The sequence below is a fragment of the Odontomachus brunneus genome, unplaced genomic scaffold, assembly GCF_010583005.1.
Source record: "Odontomachus brunneus isolate Ranch 3 - 2012 unplaced genomic scaffold, Obru_v1 Obru_scaffold_102, whole genome shotgun sequence".
NCBI classification, from domain to species: Eukaryota; Metazoa; Arthropoda; class Insecta; order Hymenoptera; family Formicidae; genus Odontomachus; species Odontomachus brunneus.
Window position 1 is genome coordinate 94,222 of NW_022639552.1, and position 8,026 is coordinate 102,247.

The 8,026-nt window shown below is 42.8% G+C and overlaps 1 protein-coding gene across 11 annotated transcripts in view; it reads right to left on the bottom strand.

Annotated features, from left to right (window-relative positions):
• Nucleotides 1–8,026, bottom strand: part of LOC116848923 (serine/threonine-protein phosphatase 4 regulatory subunit 1-like) — a 183,521-nt gene that overhangs the window by 23,232 nt on the left and 152,263 nt on the right. Inside the window, exon 1 of one of the 11 annotated variants that reach the window (XM_032825530.1) lies at nucleotides 7,613–7,767. The exons of the other annotated variants lie outside the window; for them this stretch is intronic. The gene's annotated coding sequence lies outside the window, so the exon portion shown is untranslated. Of the gene's footprint in view, nucleotides 1–7,612; nucleotides 7,768–8,026 lie in introns of those variants that run through there. 11 annotated transcript variants of the gene reach the window in all.

An 8,026-nucleotide genomic window follows, 5' to 3' on the forward strand; every position in this document is an offset into this window, starting at 1 on the left:
TCCCTCTCTCTCTCTCTCTCTCTCTCTCTCTCTCTCTCTCTCTCTCTCTCTCCATCTCCCACTTTCGCCCTCTCGTCGAGGCTACTAGCGTGTACGTGCACGCACACGTCGACATTATTTTTTCGGCCCGGTCGAATCTGTCGATCTACGAGGTTGTGCGACGGCAACGCGATGCGCCAGCACGGTTCTTAAAATCCGCGATCGAGAACACGTTTCCCGAGGAAAATAGAATGGCAATTGCGACGGCTAAGTGATTTAAAAAAATCTTTATAAAATCGTGTATGCTTATACTTTGCAGAGTGAGTTTCCATGTTGATGCATAATTTATGGTTTCAGTGGGGGAGACAAAACTGTTACTTCCTTGTTAATAGAACCAAAATATTTATTGAACCTCGGAAATAACTAATAATATTAGGCATTTTTTTAGCATACCACCACACGGAAAAAAATTAGCTGCAGCAGCTAAATCTCGTTGTAAGATGTATATATCCAAAAATACAGTTGCCAGTAGGTATACATTTAGCTATGCAACCCACGTAGCAACAGTAGCAAGTTTTAGTTACAATGCATAGAGGGAAAAATAATATTTGAACATTTATTTTTATAGGATATAAATATTTATTCATAAAAATAAACTTTATAACCCACGAATAAATTTTCAAATATTTTTGTTCAGTGTGGCAAATTTTCCAATATTTTTTTCAAATTAGCACATTTTCAGTTACACAGTAGGCAAGACATTTTCGACAGATCATGTTTGGCTCTGCAGCAGTGAAATCATGTTTCTCTCGAAACAGAGAACAATTCGGTTAACGTGAACTCTGATATTTTAAAGCTGATCGACACTTTAAACGAGAATTAATTTGTTCTCATGCGATAAATACGAGATTAATGCAACTGTTTGCAATGAGGTTAAGTATTTTTTCCCAATATATCATCAAACCATCTGTGGTTGCGTGCTGTAGACATCAGATGGCATTCTCGATACTCGGTTGATAATCGTATTCTCGAACAATTTAAATCATACAAGGAGGAAACCCGTTCTGCGTAGGGTTCGGTGAAATCATGAACCAACTTTCACTCTCCAACAATTCTCATCACAAACGGTATTTCGCGTAACTAATCTTAGTATATCCGCCAATTCGCACGTCCGCTATTGTATACTCATCTATCTTGTATTACGTTTTACGAAGCCTACACGCGTTCTTGTCGTACCATGCCGTGTGGGTATTCGAGTGCTAATTAAAAATCTAACTTCAGCGTGCAGAGGCGAAATTGTCCTCCTACTTTCGACTTCAACTTTCCCACGATTACAAATTCAGGGAGAGAGAGAGAGAGAGAGAGAGAGAGAGAGAAAGAGAGAAAGGAAGAGAGAGAGATAATCTAACTTAGGAAAGGAAGAGAGAGATATAATCTAATTTATATGGGGACCGAGATTCTCTCTACTTTGCGTTTTGAATAAATAATAAACGGGACGATCTTGCCTGCTGTTAACAATCTCAATAACTTCGCATTTGTTACGGGTAGAAACCAATTATTCCCTTTAAAGCGTCGGTTAGCTTTAAAGCACCCATACTAAAGTTAACCAAATTGTTTTCCGGTTACAAAAAGTAACACGGTCGTTATAAACCGAGATATCGTTACCGAGATAAAAAAAAAAGCCAAATCTATCGTTCATTAAGTCCCTCCTGTCTGGATTTAATGACTCAGGCGTACTACTATCGATATCGCCGCTATTCACTAGTAGCATCGCCATAAAACGGTCAGATGAAACAAAGCCTCCAATACTGTACCTTACTACACGTGTTCAAAACGCACGTATATCTATATAATTTAATACTATATCATTATTTAAGATCAATACTATCGCCGTGATACTATCAGGCCATCATCGTACTATGTAACGACGCGATAAAGCAACTATGATATCAGCTTACTATTTAATGGAGCCATAGCACGTTTATTATCAACGATATAGCAAGTGGTGGGAGTGAATTTTCAAATTGCAGAGTGAAACGAAATACTACGGGCAACGAACAATCGCGCGATCCACAACAACACAACGGCGCGGCATGCGATCTTTCTCACTGGTCCACAGTCATTCGGCTGTTCGCATCGTTCTCTGTCTTTCTTTTGCGCACGTATCTGCTCTCTTTTGTCATACCCGTTCTTCTTTTGCGCGCCTATACTCGAAGAGAAAAACACCAAGCGAGCGAACGTGCGTGCGTGCGTGCGTGAGTGCGTCCGAGCGAACAGCAGACGCTACTACTACTACTACTACTACACTATTACTCATGTTATTCGCGGTATTCGTGTGCGCACGTCCATATATAATGTACGTATATATACCGTAGGGGTACAAGGTTCCGCGTGCACGTACGTGCTCAGTCGCGTGTGTGTACGTGTGGAGCGACGCCCGTCCGACGTGTGGAATGGGAGGGAGGGGGGAAAGTCAGCGTGAGTAGCGTGTGTACGCGCGGTCGGCGAACGCATGCGCGCAGCGACGAGCGAGAGGTGCACTGAATGAACCCTCCCACTACCTCCGCCAGAGACGTCGCCGCCACAACGTGCACACACATATTCCTCATGCGTATCGGATAAGCGGCGAATGCGTCGCGTCGCGCCAAAGACGCGGTTACACGATGTGGCGCGGGAATGCCACGGGGGGGTCGTGGTCGATCGTGAATCTTTTTACTCACGTTGTGTCCCAAGGTGTAGAGAATAATGGTAATCGTTGCAACAGATGTAGTTATTAATCTGACAAATTAATTAATATTGATGAACACTGAAAACGAATCAGTAGCTCCAAGTAGTAGCATTATACGCGCAAACGTTCGCTAATCTTCTTCAATTAATAACTTAAGGATCATCTAATGATTATTTGCCAATACTAAATCAAGCTCGTAAATTGAATAGAATTCGTTTATTCAACAAAAATATCTAAACGTTTTGGTATCAACATTTTCTCCTTAATAGAATACATATATTGTATCATATATGTCGAACAATCATATGGCAATGGAGTTTCGGAGTGAGATCATTCTCATATTCGTAAATCCCAAGAATCTGCGTCAGACAAACCTTTCTTATCTATCTATTGTCGGATATCCTGTTTGATCGATTTTTATTATTGTTATCTTTATATTCTTTATTTTAAAACATTAAAAAGTGAACTTACATATGACCAAATATAGCACATTATCCAATAATCCTTATATGTTCAATTATTTTACACTACTTTAAACAAACAACAAATAAATACGTCATTATTGTTTGATCAAGCCCTAAAACTACGATTATAATGACATTTTTTTGAATTAAAAGAGAAAATAAATTTGATTAAATATTCAAGAATTTTGTGCTGATCCACTGTACGCTGTCGTCAGTCGTCATTGTCGACCTCGATTTGTGTTACGAAAGCAAATTAAAAATTTGCTCAGCGAAAGACCGCGAGATAGTTATCGGAATGGTTACTGCGCTCGAATTCCTCCGGCGTTACACACGCGTGACGGTAAAACTCGAAACGCTACACGAACCAAGGGCAAATTCCCAGAGAGTCGCCTGCACTCAAATTCACACACAGCGTGTAAAACTAAATATAATCCAAGATCTATAATCCAAGATCGTATATCAGATTTCTCAAACAACTAATTACCGACTAATTGTGATCAGCATAGCTGGAAATAGATTGTTTACCGCGTTAGATTAGATTCAACTTGGACGAAGAATATTTAAGATTTGGGTGACGTTAGTGTGTACGACATATGCCGAGTGTTCACGCAGCTGCTATGTCATCTATTGGAGTTTGGATCGTCGGCGGATGACACGTTCCGTGCGTCGTGCAACGGCTGGTACATACACGCGGGATTCAACATAAGTATTGATTTGTGAAACGCACCCCCTCCGACACTCACTCTACCTACTGCGCTTGCAATCTCTCTCTCTCTCTCTCTCTCTCTCTCTCTCTCTCTCTCTGTCTGTCTGTCTGACTGTCTGTTTACCTCTTCACACACGATGCATTTCGCGCGTACACGCACTCGCACGTACGTACGCACACACAACGCGTGCGCGCGGTTGCACGCAGATAGTCGTATGTGTGTGTATATATGCATTCTTCTCTTTTCCTCCTAGTTACAACACGTACGCGCTTTGGAGATCGTTCCCCTCCGTTTACATGCTGTCGGCCATACAGGGGGTGACTGCATCCTTTGGGTGGGTCAGGGCCAAAGAGACAGACGGGAATAAAGTGGGGATATGAAGCGAGACGAGGTCGGGGAGATGAAAAGGGAGGGAAGGTGGGGAGTTTGTCAAATCTCGCTACGAAGTCTCTACGCCGTGCCAACTCGCGTGCGATTTGGTTTTCCCGAATTATTTATATTAAAATGCGACGTAGAACTTAAGATTAATTTTTTAGCGTCCGTTCTTCTCAAAATTGATTGTGTATTGGTCGGTAATAATTTCTTATGCTTATTAACACTTTCCAAATAACATGCGAAATAAGATTTGAAAAATGGAAGTATCAACGGTGTATTGTTTTGGAAATGTCTAAATGTTGATGTTATATCTCATACAAAATTGACTTTTACAAATTATCTTGCGAACAAAAAACAAAACATTTTAATTAATCTGCAAATTTTTACGTGGAAAAGTAAATCTTATTGTCGATGTTGATCAATGAGTAATATTACTCATTGTCACGAGAGAAAGTCATTGAGAGATCAAGGTATAAGAGGAAGTACGGTTGAAGGATATAGTGGAGAAGAATAATAGAGAGGAGCGTTTCCCAAGTAAGGAAAGAGAGACAAAAAAGAAAAAAATGTAAACAGAGGGCGCGAGAATGCGCGTGCGTTGCAACGTATGACTCGATATTCGACAAGGACAATGCGTTTTTTCTGCGTACCGGTTCACGTATATATGTGCACATGCGTGCGTACGGTATGCTCGGACGTAGGATCTTACAGCGAAGACGTGGGGAAAAAGCATCACACGGTGGTAAAGAAGCGGACTGTTCCCGGGAGTGGCAGTGCGGCGGCGACGGCGGTAGAACGACGTAAAGGATGTGAGAGTGACCCGCGGAGGCGGAGTAGTCGATCGAAGAAAAAAGTAATGAAGAACCGCGAAGAAGAGAGACAGAGTGAACGAGAGAGAGAGAAATACCGACAGAAAGAGGGAGGGCCGGCGGGAGGAAGAACGGGGAGAGGCAAAGGAGAACGGCCGAAGTAAACAAGTGGAAGCGGTAGAACAGGGACGGGCATCGGTCAGTACGGTGCATTTGGTGCATTCTTGCAGTCTACCGCACCGCACCGCACCGCATCGCGCCGCAGGACCAGAGAGAAAGAGAGAGAGCGAAACAAGAAGAGAGATAGCGACGACGCACAAACGCTGGAAGAGGAACAGGGAGATATCTGAGAGGGCAGGAAAACGAAGGGAGCATGTGAGTGAGTAAGAGCGAGAAGAAGGAGGAGGGGAGAGAAAAAGATACAGACAGAAAGAGAGAGAGAGAGAGAGAGCTCCGCACCGCGGCACGCCACTTTGGACCGACGGACGTAAACCGCATTCCCGGCCGTGACCTTCGCTAGGACATCGCCACTGCCCCCACCCCCAACACCGCATTGCCGTCCCCCACCCTGTCCCCGTCATCCCCGTTCCACATCGTTCGTAGCCCTCTGTTCCTCTCGCCCTCCCAACCAAGCGCGCGCGCGTGCTTCCTATCTTCCTTTTCTCTCTCTCGTTCCCTCCCGCTTTCTCATGTACGCAGCCACGACACAACGCTGTGTGATCCACGCAGCATCGTGGAAGCCGCTCTTCGCCCTGTTCGCGTCTTTGACGCCCACTCTCCTCGCACCCCCCCCCTCCCCCCATTACAAGCAGTACGCACTGAGTTCGTAGATAGACGCGCGTTTACGATGTGACCGACAAAGTCTGAATTCCGGCTCGCGAGATTCCATTGGAACTTGGCGAAGCAGCTTTTCTCTGCGATTGGTCAATTTTCTCCGCGATTACGGTATCGCAAGTCCTCCGATCGTTATCCTCGATGTAGAATGATATAATGGCTAATATGATGCTAACACAATCGAGCGTCAGTAGGAAAATGTCCTGCTATTATTTTCGATAATAATTGAACTGGAAGAGACAAACGACTCGATTCTCACGAATATAAATTATTTAGTCACGGACGTTGGATGTGTGATACAAAATCTGCATTGCAAGAAGAATGAACGAGCGCTTACTCATTGGTTTCTAGTAAAATCTGCACGATGAATAGCGCGTACAGCTGACCGCACCGAAATAATTGCCAACTTGGAGAACTTTGTACCTATTGCTCATCAGTTTAATCTTATAGATTAGTTCCGCTTGGGGCGCTATCGTGATCATCAATCAACTTATTTTTGACATAACGTATCTCAGATTCGAGTGATTGTGATTCACAACGTGATGATTCAGAAATAATATATAGTAAAATGAATTTCAGAGAACTTTTTCTCTCTCTCTACGAGTCACACGTCATAAGACAAGATGACATACTCCATGTGATTAATGACTTCAAATATGAAAAAGGAGGAGAACATAAAGCTGTTTTGATCCGCTATCAGAAGATTCTGAGAGTTGTTAAAGTGACAGCGCGAGAAGCGTAAAGACGAGAGCACAGTTAATTTAATTGAGGGAAAAGCGTCAAGGAAAAAGTAAAAGGTATTAGAGGTACCATATATGAACCTAACTAGAGCACGGTCTTGAGGAATTTCAAAGAGAGCATACCAGCTCTTTTTATTAATCCTTTTTATTAATTTTAAGTGCAGGTTACTACTCGTGTGTGCAAGTAGATTAGATGAAACTCTAAACAAAACTTTTCCATCATTTTGCAAATCATTACGCGTAAAATCTTAAAACCAGAAAATATTGAAACAGTATCTTAGTGAGTAATCATAGAAGACTAAAGTTGTGCTAAATGATAAAAGGCAATTATACTGGTAACGATAAAAAGTGACAACTTTAGAGTTCAATTGTTCATGAAAAAGAGACAAACGCTAGACAAATTTATAATCGGATAATGTGAATGCTAGATTGTTGTTTAAATAAAATCGAATGGTTATGAAATGCAACATATTTAAAATATAGGTAAATAGCTTCTTCAAAAAATATCTTTTCTTTCGTGCACCGTGTTACGTAACTGGGTGAATCTTGCTGAATCTGGCTTCCGAGCTAGAGTTTCGTTTCTTATGGAGATCTGTTCCCAACGTTTCATGTGAACATTTCAATTTGCTTCATCAGGGAGAAGAGCAACCTGATATTGAGTCGCTCCTTAGCAAGTATTCTCGTACAAATGAATAGGTGTTAACTAATCAAGACGTGGGGGATCGAGCAGAGAGGTAGAGAAACATCTGAATTTTGTCAATCAAACATTCTAGAAAATGAATCCGTCTTGTCTCCCAACCGCACCACACCGCTTTAAAAGAAGCTGCTGTATATAACTATTGAGAGCGCCCGGAAAATATTTGTTGCGGAAACCAAGAGAAGACGAAAGAGAGAGAGAGAGAGAGAGAGAGAGAGAGAGAGAGAGAGAGAGAGAGAGAGAGGGGGGGGAAGAGAAAGATGACGACCCTGTGTCGAGTACCTGTTGTGTTAACACGCGTTGCCGGACGCTACAAGTCGCTCCAATTAGCATCTTCTTTTTCTCCAACGACTTCTCTCTGCCTTCTCGCACTTCCTTCCCCTTTCCTCTCATTCTCTCTTGGTGTTCCTTTCGGTCAGCTTGGCGCGCGTTGCGATGCGGCGAGAAACGAGCGAGCACCTGTTGAGCAGTTGCCCTCGCGCGCGAGAAAACTATGAGAGAAAAGTATCGATTCGCAACGTCGAAGAAGGATGGCTTAGTTGGGATTTTCAGAGAGTTGTGCAAGAAGCACGACTCTACTGTTTGACTCACTCACTCACTCACTCACTCACTCACTCACTCACTCACTCACTCACTCACTCACTCTCTCTCTCTCTCTCTCTCTCTCTCTCTCTCTCTCTCTCTCTCTCTCTCTCT